Source organism: Octopus bimaculoides, chromosome 21, assembly GCF_046866305.1.
Source record: "Octopus bimaculoides isolate indiv1 chromosome 21, ASM4686630v1, whole genome shotgun sequence".
NCBI classification, from domain to species: domain Eukaryota; kingdom Metazoa; phylum Mollusca; class Cephalopoda; order Octopoda; family Octopodidae; genus Octopus; species Octopus bimaculoides.
In genome coordinates this window covers 18916361-18932528 of record NC_142948.1, presented here as the reverse complement: position 1 = coordinate 18932528, position 16168 = coordinate 18916361, and the positions used below count along the sequence as shown (strand labels likewise).

General features: G+C 37.1%; 1 protein-coding gene across 44 annotated transcripts in view; it reads right to left on the bottom strand.

Moving 5' to 3' along the window:
• The window catches only part of LOC106874170 (uncharacterized), a 312709-nt gene that overhangs the window by 237879 nt on the left and 58662 nt on the right, over positions 1 to 16168 (bottom strand). Inside the window, exon 1 of one of the 44 annotated variants that reach the window (XM_089338836.1) lies at positions 4245 to 4418. The exons of the other annotated variants lie outside the window; for them this stretch is intronic. The gene's annotated coding sequence lies outside the window, so the exon portion shown is untranslated. Of the gene's footprint in view, positions 1 to 4244; positions 4419 to 16168 lie in introns of those variants that run through there. 44 annotated transcript variants of the gene reach the window in all.

Sequence of the window (16168 nt, the reverse complement as noted above, 5' to 3'; positions counted from 1 at the left end):
TTGAACCCTTTCGTTACCATATTTATTTTGAGATGCTTTGTGTTTTTTTTTTCCAATTAATTTTAAATATAACAAAGAATTTAGTAAAATAACTCAGTAATCATTAAGCTGGTGTTAAGAACATAAATTGTGACTAAGATTTGGTGGAAGATTTTAATTCAAAACTTGTGAAAACAAGACATTTGTTCTAGAGAGCCAGAGGCGGTTTCAACCAGGTTGGTATTGAAAGGGTTAAAGAACTATTTAGAGTTTATTAAGTTATAAAATACCAAGAGTGATATTTACTATGCTAGAATGTCCTGATATAGAGAGATGATCCACTATTTTACAAATGATATAATACTCAGTTTCATCAAAATAAAGCTATATAATCAAGAAAGAATTAAAGAACTACAAACATCTGGGCAGGATGTCGCACTCACAATCGCTAAATCATGGGTTCGAATCCTGAACCAGGTGGCACTTTGTTCTTGAGCAAAACATTTCATTTCATATTGCTTTGCAGGTGTAAGAGTGGCAGAATCGTTGACATGTAGGCAGAAATGCTTTACAGCATATCTTCCGGTTTTCTACATTCTAAGTTCAAATCTTACCTGCCTGGTAGCCAAAGTTCTAGTAATCTACTTAACAGCAACAGGGGAAGGTATAGACCCTCCCAGGTCATATAGAGAGTGATGGAGAAGGTTCACATGCACAAGACCTAGCTAAGGGCAGACCACCGCTTAAAGAAGCCAGTCAGTGTGAACCTGAGATTTCATCCCCTTCATACCAATAATAGTCCAACCACTGACATTCATTCTACTTCCAAATTTTCATGTTTCCTTTGGGAAAACATTTTTCTTGCAGTCCAGAAGATATGAAGTCTTAAAAATCTGAGGTGCATTCCAGAAGTTTTAAGACCTTTTTTAAGAGAAGCAGTTATACCTGTCCTACATTATTGTAATTTTAGTATATCATTACAATACATCCAATAAGCTGATCTGCCAACTTTTGTTATCCCAGATTGAAGTAGAGAGCTGTAACAACTCTTTGAACACACCCTACTAAACATCGCTTGTCACAGCTGGCTACTTTGCAGAATGCAGTTGGAACATTTTGAAGCTTGCTTTACAATAAAGTTTTGAGCACAAACACTACAGAAACTTATGAAATGCTCCAGACTGCTTATGGATTAACTTGCATGAGCTGAACATCTGTTTCTTGCTTGACACAAGAGGTTCAAGGACAATAGAAGGAAGACGAGAGAAAATGGGAGGTGTGAAAGAGACATCAGAACCTCAGAGTTGGTTGAGAAAATTCAGAATTTTCTGGATGAAGATTTTTGTGTGTCTAGGCAGACAATAAGCATAGTTTGAGGTGGATGTGGCTACTGTATACAGAATTATTCATGAAGATCTGAACATACACGAAATTTGTACAAAGTTTGTTCCCAGGGTGCTCGGTGACAAGCATCCTGATACTCAACTACTTGACAGCAGAAAAGGTCTGAAAGTTTCTGAAATGCACCTTGTATGCAAACAAGAATACTTATCAATTAAAGATGTTTATTCATTGACTTTGTCATGTCTTCTATAATAAATTATTACTAACAACTACACAAATGAAATAATACTAACAATTGCACAAGCAAAATGATCAACCACTGTCCAAGCAAACATTCTGGTTTGAATTATCTTCATGCCAGATGTCTTACTACAGTAGAGCTGACTAAATAAGTCAATAAACAACTGCACAAATGAAACAATACTAATTGCATACGCAAAACCACTATCCAAGCAAGCATTCCAGTTTGAATTATCTTCATGCCAGATGTCTTACCTTAGCAGAGCTGACTGAATAAGTCAATATTAAATTGTTTGGTTTAACTAAATTCACTTGCAATTCACAGTTATTTCAGTAACTTGATAAACTCAGCCCAGTGTAGGAGGGCACAAAAAGATTATTAGCACAGTCCCATTAAGTTAAAGTAATTTTTAAAAACGAGGGAGGAAAATCATACAACTCTGCTTCTGGTTACTGAAATAAAGCAATACCCACTAAACTTCACCATCAGCAAAAGTGGTTCATTTAAAGAGTGATAAAGATTTTTACTGTGACCTTCCAGATGTAGAATCCATAAATATATGCAGTGAATAATTTATAGCAGCATACATCTTTTCCCTACTATCATTCACTCATATTCAGAAATTCACAGTAATACATATTTTCGAAATAATTTCATTGTCATTAAGAGTTCAACTCAAAGGTGAATTTGATTTCATCAACTGTTTCTAAGCAATTAGTGGTACAAAGACACTAGCCACTCAGAAATGTCTGATCGAGTGTTGGCTCCCCACTCACAAAAAAAACAAATAATTTCAACATTGATATTTATTGACATGTTTAAATCAATCAACAGCCATGTTGTACAAACAACATGAGAGTAAAGGAGATGGATGATAGGTATATGAGAATAGGTACATGAGAATTTGATCCCAATGGCAACAAAACTCTTGCCAGCAAATGTGTGTACACACACAATATTCACCCAGTCATGACTAGTCCCTATTTATCACAAAATGTTTACAGGCACAAGAGTAGCTGTGTGGTAAGAAGCTTGCTTCCCAACCACATGGTTCCAGGTTCATTCCCACTGCAAGGCACCTTCGGCAAATGTCTTCTAGTGGATTTGGTAGATGGTGGATTTCCAGTGGATTTGGTGAGTGGATTTAGTAGACAGAAACTTAAAGAAGCTCATTGTGCATATATATATATATATATATATATATATATATATATATATATATATATATATATATATATATATATATATATAGTTAAAATTTACAGAAAAAACAAAAGACGAAGACTGGTGCATAAACAACAAGCAAGCGTATTAGTTTGATGCTTGGGTAGGTGAGAAAGTCTTTTACGTTTCAAGCCTACGCTCTTCAACAGAAGGGAATAAGAGAAAATAAACAGAGAGAATAAAAAAACTTGTGGATTTAGTGATCAAAGATGATGACTGGTTATTATGTGTGAGTGTGTGTGTATGTATGTACCTACATATATGTGTATATATATCTGTTTGTGTGCACGTAAACATTCACATCGTATTCACAGACGCACATGCATGCACTCACACACACACAGACTCATTCACATACACATACATGAATACACGACGGACTTTGATGGTATTTCCCAGACATTTGAAAGCCTGTTTTTCTAGCTGATACAGCTCATGTGATAGTCTCAGGCAGGTTTTGAAAATTCTCATATTTGAATGCAGTAACCTTCTTTCTAGATTGTGGTTCTTGGTTTCTAGCTCTTCAGCAGTGATGGCTATGTGTGTACAGTACCTTGTAAAATAGTGTCCTTTATATTGCAGTGATAGCTTTGTCTTGAATTCTGACCCTCAGATAAGCAGGCAGTTCCCTGTATTGAAAGTTATTGATCCCTATATTTTCTGCAACTGCTATAAGCCTAAGTCATTTTGATTGTAGGACAATGTGTTCTTTGAGAAAGGTTTTCGGAGCATTCATCTACTTTAGACAACTGTACTTCATGATGTTGCAGATTTCAGTTTTCTTAACTGTGGTTCTTCCTTCCATGTTCAACTTGCTTAGAGGCTTCCCAAATTTTTATGATAAAATCTTACAAAATATAAAAAGTTTTTTCCTAGCAAACAACTTCATTATATAGAGATAGGCTTTGCCTGTATGAGTTATATCTATCTATCTATCTGTGTGTGTGTGTGTGTGTGTGTGTGTGTGTGTGTGTGTGTGTGTGTGTGTCTTTGTGTCTGTCCCCCCACTATTGCTTGACCACTGATGGTGGTGTGTTTATGTCTCTGTAACTTAGTGGTTCAGCAAAAGAGACCAATAGAATAAGTACTAAGCTTACAAAGTATACGTCCCGGTGTCAATTTCTTTTACTAAAACCCTTTAAGGCAGTGCTCCAGTATAGCCACAGTCAAATGACTGGAATGTGTAAACGAAGAAGAAAAGAAGAATGTGCACAAGATAAAAAGAATAATTTCATTGAATTAGTTTCCCTCCTTCCATCATTCACCCGCCTTAATAGCAGTCACTGTCTGTCAATATGCCTGTTTGTGAACATCACACTGACCACAACGTTTAGCCTATTATTTAATCATGAACAAAATCTTATAACTATATGCCTCGAATTATATTATTCTTTGGGCCAGTCTTTGTAGAAGTGAATCAAAAGCATTAACCTCCAAATACATAAATAGTACTTACTTTAATAACTGTAAAAAGATGATACAGCAGAAAAATTGAACCCAACTTCATATGAACTTTGAACAAAGAAGGACATAACAAAATACTAAAGGGCATTTAGCCTGGCGTTCTCCAGTTTTCTACAGACTTAAAATGAAATGTTACCTACGCAGACATGGTCAACAACTGAGAGACAACTGATGTCAGCAATCTGGTAGGAGTTGATTTGTTTGTAATTAGAATCATTGTCTGTCAGCAGGAAAGTGAGAGGGGTACTCTGACCAACCTCGTTTCAAGTCAAAATTAGATCCTGGGAGTGCTAATTACCAAACTGTTGAGCTGGGGGTAAGGTAGGTGGAGGAGGAATTTTCAATGTCAAACATGAATAAACTGGAGGAAAAGGACAAAAACAAAAATTTCTTGACTGGTGAGTGGCCTGCTGTTGCTGGTAAGTAAATTACCCAGTAATCTGTCCTCAAAGCCAGACAAAAATAGTAGAAGAATATATATATATATATACATACACACACACACACACACACACACACACACACACACATATATATAATACTAATAAAAAAACCCACAAAAACAATGAATTGGCCAGATGAGCAGTTAGTAAACCTTTGCTGTTAAATTATTCACCCAAGGAAAATAAACATTAAAAATATAAATAAATGAAAGTTCTTTTAAGAAAACAAAAAAAAAAGTACCAGAAACAAAGCGCAACTTAAATGAACATTGAAAATGTGCTATGAGTCATGTTTGACAAAACAATAGGAAGAAAGAAAGAGAGAAAAATAAAAAGCAGAATGAGAGAGGACAGGTAGACAGGTAGAATGAGGGTGTAGACAGAGAGAGAGAGAGAGAGAGAGAAGGAAAAAGAGATAAAGAAAAGACAACCGGCAGAAGTATACATGGCGTTTTAACAGAAGAATTCAAGCACTATTTTGAACATCTGAAATAAAGCAATGCGCTTTGCCTAGTGACCATTACTTCACAGAAACATTACCGACATTACCGAAAGGCGGCGAGCTGGCAGAAATCTTAGCATGCTGGACGAAATGCTTAGCGGTATTTCGTCTGCCGTTACGTTCTGAGTTCAAATTCCGCCGAGGTCGACTTTGCTTTTCATCCTTTCGGGGTCGATAAATTAAGTACCAGTTACACACTGGGGTCGATGTAATCGACTTGATCTCTTTGTCTGTCCTTGTTTGTCCCCTCTATGTTTAGCCCCTTGTGGGCAATAAAAAAATAAGAAACATTACCGACAATAGAAAGAGCAACAAGTAACAAAAAAAAAACCCCTAAAAGACTTGCTTAAAACTGTGTCATTAAATGTAAATGAACAACAAAGTGTAAACAGAAAAAGAAAGCTGCTAGGGTAGGACTGCGAATGTAACATCACCTAGAAAACATGACAAAGACTGACTGTGTAATAGACTGCTGTGTATTAGAAAACTGGATCTCATATATATTGACAGGTATAGAGAACTACTGAAATCCCAGCAAGCCCATATTACTATGAAGAATGAATACACACACACACACACACACACACACACACACACACACACATATATAAATTGATGATGTTAAATGCTGGGCCCGATTTCATTGGGCTCAAGCTATTAGTTGAATAGCAAGTACTAAAAAATGAGCATCTGCCCTCCACTCTCCACATCTCTCTTCTATTACTAATACATTCACTTCTGCTCTCCTGAACTTGCTACCGACTAGCTAAGCACACTCTCTTCACTCAGGTCCACCCATCTCCACCCTGCCTCTTCCCATTTGTACTGTGTCTCACCTCCCAGATCCTGCACTAAACATTTTACCAAATCCTTCTTTCCAGAACTGTAACCCTTTAGAATTCTTTCTTTACCCATCTTTTAAAAACTTCTTTTTTCTGCACTTCATGTTTAGACTGAGCATCATCATCATCAACCACACCATTTTAGAGAGATCTTTTACTCTCTAGCATTCAGATTATTCTATCAAATATAATGCTTACATTATTTTTAATTAATCAGGCATTATTTTGCAGTTTCAATATTTCCATTATATAATTGTATATTTTCAGAATGGCTGTGTGATAGGAAGCTTGCTTCCCATGGCTCCAGGTTCAGTCCCACTGCATGGCACCTTGGACAAGTGTCTTCTACTACTGCCTCGGGACAACCGAACCCTTGTAAGTGGATTTGGTAAGCAGAAACTGAAAGAAGCCTGTCATTTATATATATTTGTGTGTGCGTTTGTTGTCTGTCCCCCACCACTGCTTGACATCTGGTGTTGGTGTGCTTACATCCGCATAAATTAGCAGTTTGGCAAAAGAGACCAGTAGAATATGTAATAGGCTTAAAAAAAAACAAAAACAAAAAAAGAATCCCCAATATGGCCAGTCAAATGATTGAAACAAGATAAAAAATGACATTGTAGAATAAGTATGTGAGGCCAGATCTGGCCAGCTTGAGCCAAAAGCAGGTAGAATATTTGGGCCCGACATGGCCAGTTTAAATGCTAACGTGTTAAAGGTCATAGGTACTTCTCATCTCTTCTAACTTATTAAAGAAAAGTCCACACAAATTACAGAATTAGCAGAACATTGGTATGGGTGAGTGGGTGGGGTGGGGAGGGCATAAAATATTAAAAATTAATATATAAAATCCCAATTACTGTTTTTTCTTTGCAGAACACCCAATACAAATTAATAACTGAGTTATAAAGAAACTGTCAAAAATGTTTTCAGGTGACTTCTGAAGAAATCACCAGACAAATAAAAAAATTAAACTGAAAGAGACAAAGATAACTTAATTATATACTGTAGTGTTGGAGACTATTTACAATACAAGTGCTGAACAACAGGGATGTGATGAGTGTCATAGGTAAATAGAAAGATGAGACAAAGAGAATGAGGGGGAGAAAAACAATTAAAAGAAGGTAAGAAAGATGTCAGAGGATAGAGAAAAAGGATACAAAGGGGGGGGGGGAAAGCTACTCAAAGTCAAGTAGCATAAGAAGCAGAGATTAAGAGGGCAGTCAGAGAGAAAAAAAAATATTCACAGGTCATATGAAAGAAGGAAAAAAATGAAAGGGAGCAAAATATTTTTTTTAATCCTTGAGAGAAAGAGAGAGCGGACAGAAAGAGAGAGAGAGGGAGAAAGAGTGACGGGAGAAAGGGAGAGAGAGAGAGGCGAGAAAGAGAGAGAGGCGAGAAAGAGAGAGAGGCGAGAAAGAGAGAGAGGCGAGAAAGAGAGAGAGGTGAGAAAGAGAGAGGGGGGGAGAAAGAGTTGCCATACATCAACAGCAATTATGTTCAAAAGTCACCAAAATCAAATATGAGTGAATGAACAAGAGTAATTGGTATATATACTAGGAGAAATAACATGCTCTAAATGATTATGTAATTCTTAAATATATTACTTCATTATTATGAACACAGGACTATATTGTCCAATGTCATAATTTAATAAGGTAATTTAAGAAAAATTTTACTGCTATTTCTATTAGCTTAAGTGACCATACAGAAGTGTTATTTCATTGGCTTCTGAATAGACCAATGGTGAAAGGTGTTACAGTAGTGACCATACAGTCTTTTTGTATATCAGGAAGTAGACAGTTCTATAAACTTTTTTATTTTTAAATGATAGGGTCTGACTCAAAATTCAGAGATTGGTTGTTATTTCCAGCAGATCAAACAATCACGAACAAGCTCCTTTGCAGAATACAGACTAGTATCGCTTACATGAGGGAAAATAAAGTTAGACAGCAATGCAGCAGGAAGAGCAGCCAATAGTTTTGTCTATGAAAACAACCCTCTCATACTTTCTATTAAATTTCATCTGAGAGGAGGGTGAGGTAACAGGTAATGTATGATATATGTAACTTAGGGAAGGTCTGATAGGTATTCAGAGGAAGGGCTGACAGTGTTTCAGTAACATATATCAATATTTTTACTTAAGATCTGTTATAAGAATTAACAGAATGAGGGAGGGAAATATCCAGACATGTTGCATTAAAAAATAAATGGTAAAGTTCGTGCTAACATAATGTAATGAGCAAAGAAATAGTAATTGATTAAGATTACACTTTAGAGACAAGAAAAACAAATCATTGATTTTACAATTTATTTTGGCCATGAAAAGAAAAAGAGAAAACTCCAATATTTTAATTAATTAAAAACAGAATGCAGTGAGTGAGTCTGCGATATAGACATCAATTTTAGCTCACTACATTAGATGTATTAGCATCAACTTTACTATTTATGTTTTCAAAAAGCATGCAACGCTGGGTATTTTTCCTGTCACTATTTCAAGCTATTAAACCACCCTGTATTTATTTACTAAAATTTAATATATCTCTAGCATTACTGGTAAGACTGCTTTGCTGAGGAGATTCTAGTTTGGTAGAAGGAAATATACAGAAGCTCATCACACACATGCACTCACTCACATGTGCGTGTCTGTATGCACATGTGTGTGTCTGTATGCACATGCACCTGTGTCCAGATCTACATTTATGTTTAACAATTTAAAATCAGATGTAAAATACCAGTTGCTGTGTCAAAAATGGAATTCAGCCATTTAAAAAGCAAGAAAACTACAGCAAAGCTACATGACAGTGGTGTCAGATGTTGACATGCAGAACATCATATAACTTGTTTTATTCCTCTCTTTTGTTTTATTTTGCGTTTTTATTTTCCTCTCCCATTTTATTTTGAGATGCGCAATGCAATTTTACTCTTCTCTTACATTTTATGAATTCAGTGTGCACATGAGCATTTGCATGTTCATACTTCTCTTTCTGGTTCCTACTCACGAAACATGCTCCAATGGTTGTGAAATAAACTCCAAACTGAAATATGTACATTTATTTCAAAGTTTTCAAAATTCTTTGAATGGTAAAACTTTTAAAAATGATGATGACCTGAAATCACACTTCAGTTTTTGGCTGATAAGAAGTAGAAGTTCTATGAGTGCAGAATCATGAAGTTGCCAGAAAGATGGCAAAAGATCATCAAACAAAATGGAAAATATATAATTGATTAAAGTTCATTTTTTGTATGAAGAAAAAAAAATGACATTTAAAACTAAAAAACCAAAATTACTTTCTTGCCAACCCAATAGTAATAATGAATACATATATGCGTGTGTGCCATCATCATCAGTCATTTTAGCATCTGCTTTTCTATGTTGCATGTGTCAGGTGGAATTCATTCAGGCAGGTTTTTTTACAGCTGGATACCCTTCCTGTCAGCAACCTTCACTTATTTCCAAGCAAGATATTTCTACTTTACCAGATTATGTTACCACAGAAGACCGGAAACAAATGACACCATTTGTATGACAGTGACACTTGTTTACAACAATTATGTAACAAGGACGGACACACACACAAAATGGACATTTTTCAGTTCCCATCTGCTAACTTCCCTCACAAGGATTTGGTCAACCCAGGATTATAGGAAAAGACACTTGCTCAAGATTCCATTCATTGAAACTGAACCCAAAATCGTGTCATTGGAAACAAACTTTTAATAATGCAGCTATGTCTACACACGTGTGTGTGCACATGCACATATGTATGTAAATAACATAAAAAGCACTGTGTATGCCTACCATGCTTTATGTATAACAGTGCTCTTGCTTCTTTACAGCTGTATGTAGTTATAAACCCACACAACCTTTTAATTTCTATTCAAAAAAAGTTGTTTTTTTTTTGTTTTTTTTTTACTTAGAGGAGGAAAGACAGTATTCATCACCCTATTAGGGATTATAGTAGAAGACATTTGCCCAAAGTGGGATTAAACTTGAAATCCCATAGTTGCAAAGTCAATGCTTGTGTCCATCTTTATAATATTAAAATTCAAAGACTATTCATTGGTTTCTGTGTAATCAGATTTTCAAGAAAACAATTCATTGCAATGATAAAATGTTTCAACTAATTTACTCTTGCAGATAAAGCCTTTTGTCTGGGCCTTAGAATTCACAAAAAGGATTTTGTTCTTTATTGTATCAACACATTAAATAAAAAAAAAAAAAACTTCTCTCTATTGCTGGTGAGAGCATCATTAAATAATGGGTGTGCAGAAAAAACATTACACACACACACACACACATGAATGCACATACACGTATATGTGATGGACTCTCCAGTTGGTTTCAATGTATAAGGATCTGGACAACATACACTTTCTTTGTTAGTCATAACGCTTATGTCAAATGTGACGTTTGAGTCCTGCCAAGAATCTACTCTAAGAAGCCCACAGATGTTGCAGCATGGGGATTACAGGTCAGTGCAGGCAATGTATTTGCAGCCTCTTTTGCCTTGCTCCCTTTAGCCAGTTAATGCTGGTTGAAACAAGGTCTCTTACACCATTTTGACACGATGATCTCCATTTTGTGTTTATATACACACACACAAGATTTAAAAAGATTCATATCAAAGGCGTGCGCGCGCACACACACACAACAACAAATTTGTTCTGCACTATATAACATAATTTTCTCAGTTATGAATAAGAAGAATTTTACATAGGTCTCTCTCTTTCACACTATATTTGTGTGTGAGTGTGTGCATGCACACATATGTATTCGCGTGTATACACATAGTGTTTCTCGCTAAGAGAGAGAAAACAATTTAGTGACCTGGCAGGGGGAGAGGGGAATACAGTGATAAAACAAAAACTACAGAGTGATAAGACTAAGAGTAAAAAAGCGAGACTACACAAAGAAGATCAATGCTTGCTTACCAGCCCACAAACAATCAACATTACCAAATCAACAACAGCTGACAACAAGCAATAATGACTTGTACCTAATGACCTCATACACCCATATAACTAAGCAATTCAACTGGGTTTTTTTATGAGTTTGTGGAGTTTTGCTTGCACTTGTTTTTCAAAATCAGTTTAGTTATTTTAGCTTTGGTGTGCTAGTTTGGATTCATGTGTAGTTTTATTTCTCTCAGTATATAACATTTGTTCAAATTCAGATTAAATAAAACCTAAAAAATTTCAAAACATGACTGTATACAGATACATTTAATTATAAAAATAAATTCAACACATAGTGTAGTAGTCAATGAGAGCAGTTCATCTAGAATTTAGAGTCCTGTCCATTGACATGTTGCTCCTTACTTCTAGGCAACAATTAAATCAGTATCAAGTGGGATTACTGGCTCTTGTGCGGGTAGCACATAAGATACACCATTTTGAGCGTGGCCATTGCCAGTACCGCCTGACTGGTCTTCGTGCGGGTGACACGTAAAAGTTCTCTGAGTGGTTGGTGTTAGGAAGGGCATCCAGCTGTAGAAACTCTGCCAAATCAGATTGGAGCCTGGTGTTGCCATCCGGTTTCACCAGTCCTCAGTCAAATCATCCAACCCATGCTAGCATGGAAGGCGGACGTTAAACGATGATGATGATGATTAGCCCTTTGCTTCTAGTCCTCTAATGATTTTGTTACAATACAGTAATCATGCAATTCAGGACTGGTTGATTGATGCACCACTGTCTTACAGGAAGTTAAGAGTGCAGTACTGTCTTACAGGAAGAGCATAAATGAAAAAGAATTTTTTTTTTTCAACCAGAAGACAGAAGTTACCTGCTTGAATTGGTGTAACCTTACCACATTTGGAAATCTCAAAGCATACTGTTATTCTAAATTGTAAATAATCTTACTGATATTTTACTTCATTATTATTTATAAAGGATGAATCTCAGCTTTGTCAACTAATATCAGCTAGTACATATATCACTTGGTAAAGGATTTTATGCTAACACAGTGTTTGAGAGTAGGCTTACAATTGGATAGCTTTTCTAGGAACTACTTTAAGTATTAATTTGTGAAATGCCAAATGGCACGGGAAATTAAATGACTTTCCACAAGATACAATCTCAGTGAAAGGCTCAAAACATATCCAATACATATATCAGAGTACATATACCTCAACTCAATAAACAAACCAATCTGGCCTAAGTATACATATATGTGTATGTGTGAGTCGTATACAGAAAAATATATGCATGGAAAATGGATGTTAGAGGATAATAATGATGATGATGACAATACATATATATATATATATATATATATATATATATATATATATATATATATATATATATATATATATACATATATATATATATATATATTCGGATACAGGGTTTGGACAAAATAATGGAAATACCTTAAAATTTCAAACAAATTTATTTTAATATGGAGTAGGACCACCTTTGGTAGTAATTACAGCTTGAATTCTATGAGGTAGGGACTTGTACGAAGTTTGAATTGTTTCTAAAGGAATTTTTTGCCCATTCTTCAGCAAAAATAGTCTCCAGTTCTTTAGTGGTGATGGTGGAGGATATTGCCTCCTTACTTGTTTTTCTAAAATGCACCATAAATGTTCAATAATATTGAGATCTAGGGACAGTGGTGGCCAGATAAGATGTTCAAATTCACTAGAATGTTCCTTGTGCCATTCAGTAACAACTTTAGTTGTGTGAATTGGTGCATTATCATCCTGAAAGATTGCGTTTCCCTCTAGTAACAGTTCCGCAACAATTGGATGAATTTGATCAGAAAAAATACTTAAATAGTCTTGACTATTAATTCTTCCATGAAGGGAAACCGTTGGGCCAGCGGATTTCCAAGATATAGCCCCCCAGATCATCAAAGATCCTCCTCCATGTTTAACAGTTGGAAGAAGACAGTCTGAGTCAAATGCTTCTTTCGGCTGTCTACACAAGTATACTCAGCTGGTGGTCGGAAATAAGGTAAAGGATGATTCATCCATGAAAATAATATTCTTCCACTGCTCTAGGGACCAATTCTATAGGTTTTTTACTCCACTTTAAACGCTTTGCAACATTATGATGCTATGTGTTCCCATTATTTTGTCCAACCCCTGTATGTATATATATATATATATATATATATATATATATATATATATATATATATATATATGACCGTTGCCAGTGCCGCCTGACTGGCCTTCGTAGGGTTTTCGAGCGAGATCGTTGCCAGTGCCCCTGGACTGGCTTTTGTGTGGGTGGCACATAAAAGACACCATTTCGAGCGTGGCCATTGCCAGTACCGCCTGACTGGCCTTTGTGCGGGTGACACGTAAAAGCACCCACTACACTCTCTGAGTGGTTGGCGTTAGGAAGGGCATCCAGCTGTAGAAACTCTGCCAAATTAGATTGGAGCCTGGTGTTTCCATCCGGTTTCACCAGTCCTCAGTCAAATCGTCCAACCCATGCTAGCATGGAAAGCGGACGTTAAACGATGATGATGATGATGAGGGTGCAAAGGATAAATTGTTACCGTTTTATATTTTTAATTTCGCGCATGAGCATCGTTTGTTTTTTATTTTGTCAACTACACAGTATAGTAGGGGCAGTTAGGCACTGTCTGTTAGAAAAAACAGCACCATGATGCAATTCACTCTGCCAGAAATTTGGAAACGACATGCTGTACTGCTTGGTATTCGCACTTGAAGCTCCAATACAAATATTTCAGAGTGTTTGGGTGTCAATCTGAGGACAGTGCAGAGGATTCAGAAAGAGTTGGAGGAGTCTAATGGTGATTACGAATATACGGCAGCTCAGAAAACTCACTCTCATTGAAGATTGACAATGATCCCTCCAAGTCAATCAGGGACATGGGAGTGCCTGAGTTTCTTATCAAGCAGGTAGTGCATGAAGACATTCGATATTCCTCATACAAGATGAGAAAGGGTCAATTTTAATATCAAGCCATCAAGGACAAGAGGCAAAACTGCGCTACAAAGCTTTTGAACAAACTCAAGCATCCCCTCCAACCGAACATGCTTTGGTTTTTCTCAGATGAGAAAAATTTCTGCCAAGATCAGATGGTGAACACACAGAACAACCACTGGCTTGCCGTGTCCCCAAAACATTCAGTCAACATAATGGTGCTTGGAGTGATCACTCATCTTCCCATATAACTGCAGACTCAACATGGAGGCCTACATCAAGTGCCTGGAGGAGAAGTGCTGCCCTGTTGGAAGACCCTATGTCTGGAAACAGGACTCCGCACCAAGCCACACAAGCAGGAGAACCTAGTCATAACTGTCAGACAATTTCTGTGACCACATCACCCCTAACATCTAGCCACCTGACGCCCCAGACTGCAACACCCCTTGGTTATGTGTAGGGCAAGAGACCAATAAAACCCCTTGTAACACCAAAGATGAACTGAAGACACCTTGTCTTCAGTTCATCAACTTAAACAAGGAGACCATCCAACCTGGTGCTTATTATTCAAATACCTAATTCATTCAATTCCTTAGTGTTGTGTGTGTGTGTGTGTGTGTGTGTGTGTATATATATATATATATATATATATATACGGCTATATAATGGTAGGATACATGAATAAATATTACTAGTTCAAATTTACAGAAAACAAAAGATGAAGACAGGTGAGGGAACATTTAAGCAGGTGTATTAGCTTGACGCTCAGGAAGAACGGAAAAGTCTTTGATGTATCGAGCCTATGCTCTTTGACAGAAAGGATTGAGGAGGGGGAAAAAAAATACAGTGAAAGAACAAAAAACTGAGAGAAAATATGTGTAGGGATTAACAGTTTAACATGAAATATTTATAGAGAGAAAGAAGCTCATTATGTGTGTGTGTGTGAGAGAGAGAGAGAGAAAGAGAGAGAGAGAGAGAGAAATAGAGAGACTGTGCCTCCTTGTCTTTATATAGCCTGATATTTGTAAATAAGTATCAGTCATACTGGTAGTGTCATTCATTTCCAAAATTCAGCAAAAACATGCCTGGCAATAGGGAAATATTACATTGCTTGGGATCAGACAAGGGTTGGCAACAAGAACAGCATCCAGCTGTAAAAAATCTGCCTCAACAAACACCATCTAACTCATACAAATATGGAAAAGTGGATGTTAAAATGCTGATGATTTATATATATATATATCATCATCGTTTAACGCCTGCTTTCCATGCTGGCATGGGTTGGACAGTTTTACTGAGGGCTGGTGAACAAGAAGGCTGCACCAGGCTCCAATCTGATCTGGCAATGTTTCTACAGCTGGGTGCCCTTCCTAATGCCAACCACTCCGAAAGTGTAGTGGGTGCTTTTTACGTGCCACAGGCATGAGGGCCAGTCAGGCAGTACTGGTATCGGCCACACTTGAATGGAGCTTTTTACATGTCACCAGCACGGGAGCCACTTAGGTGGCACTGGCAACAACCACACTCAAATGGTGCTTTCTATGTGCCACCGGCACGGAACCAGTCAGCCGGCACTAGCATCGACCACGCTTGAATAGCGCTTTATACATGCCACCAGCACAAGAGCCAGTCAAGCAGCACTGGCAACGATCACTCTCAAATGGTGCATTTTACATGTCACCAGCATGGGACCAGTCAGGCGACACTGGCATTAACCACACTCGAATGGTGCTTTTTACATACTACCAGCACAAGTGCCAATCAGACAGTACCGTCACTAGCCATGACAACGACTTCACTTGCCTCAACAAGTCTTCACAAGCGCACTTTATTGCCCAATGATTGAAGGGTACTCTTAAATAGGCTGGTTATGCTGCACTGGCATAGGCCATAGTTACAGTATCACTTGGATTGCTAGGTCTTAAGCACAGCATATCTCCAAAGGTCTCAGTCACTAGTCATCACCTCGGTGAGGCCCAACGTTAAAAGGTCGTGCTTCAACACCTTATCCCAGGTTTTCCTGGGACTACCTCTTCCACAGGTTCCCTCTACTGTTAGGATGTGACACTTTTTCACATCCATACGCAACACATGACCACACCAATGCAGTCATCTCTCTTGCACACCACATCTGATGCTTCTTATGTCCAACTCTTCACTCAGAGTGCTTACAATCTGTCGTGTATGCACACTGACATTACACATCCAGCGGAGAATACTA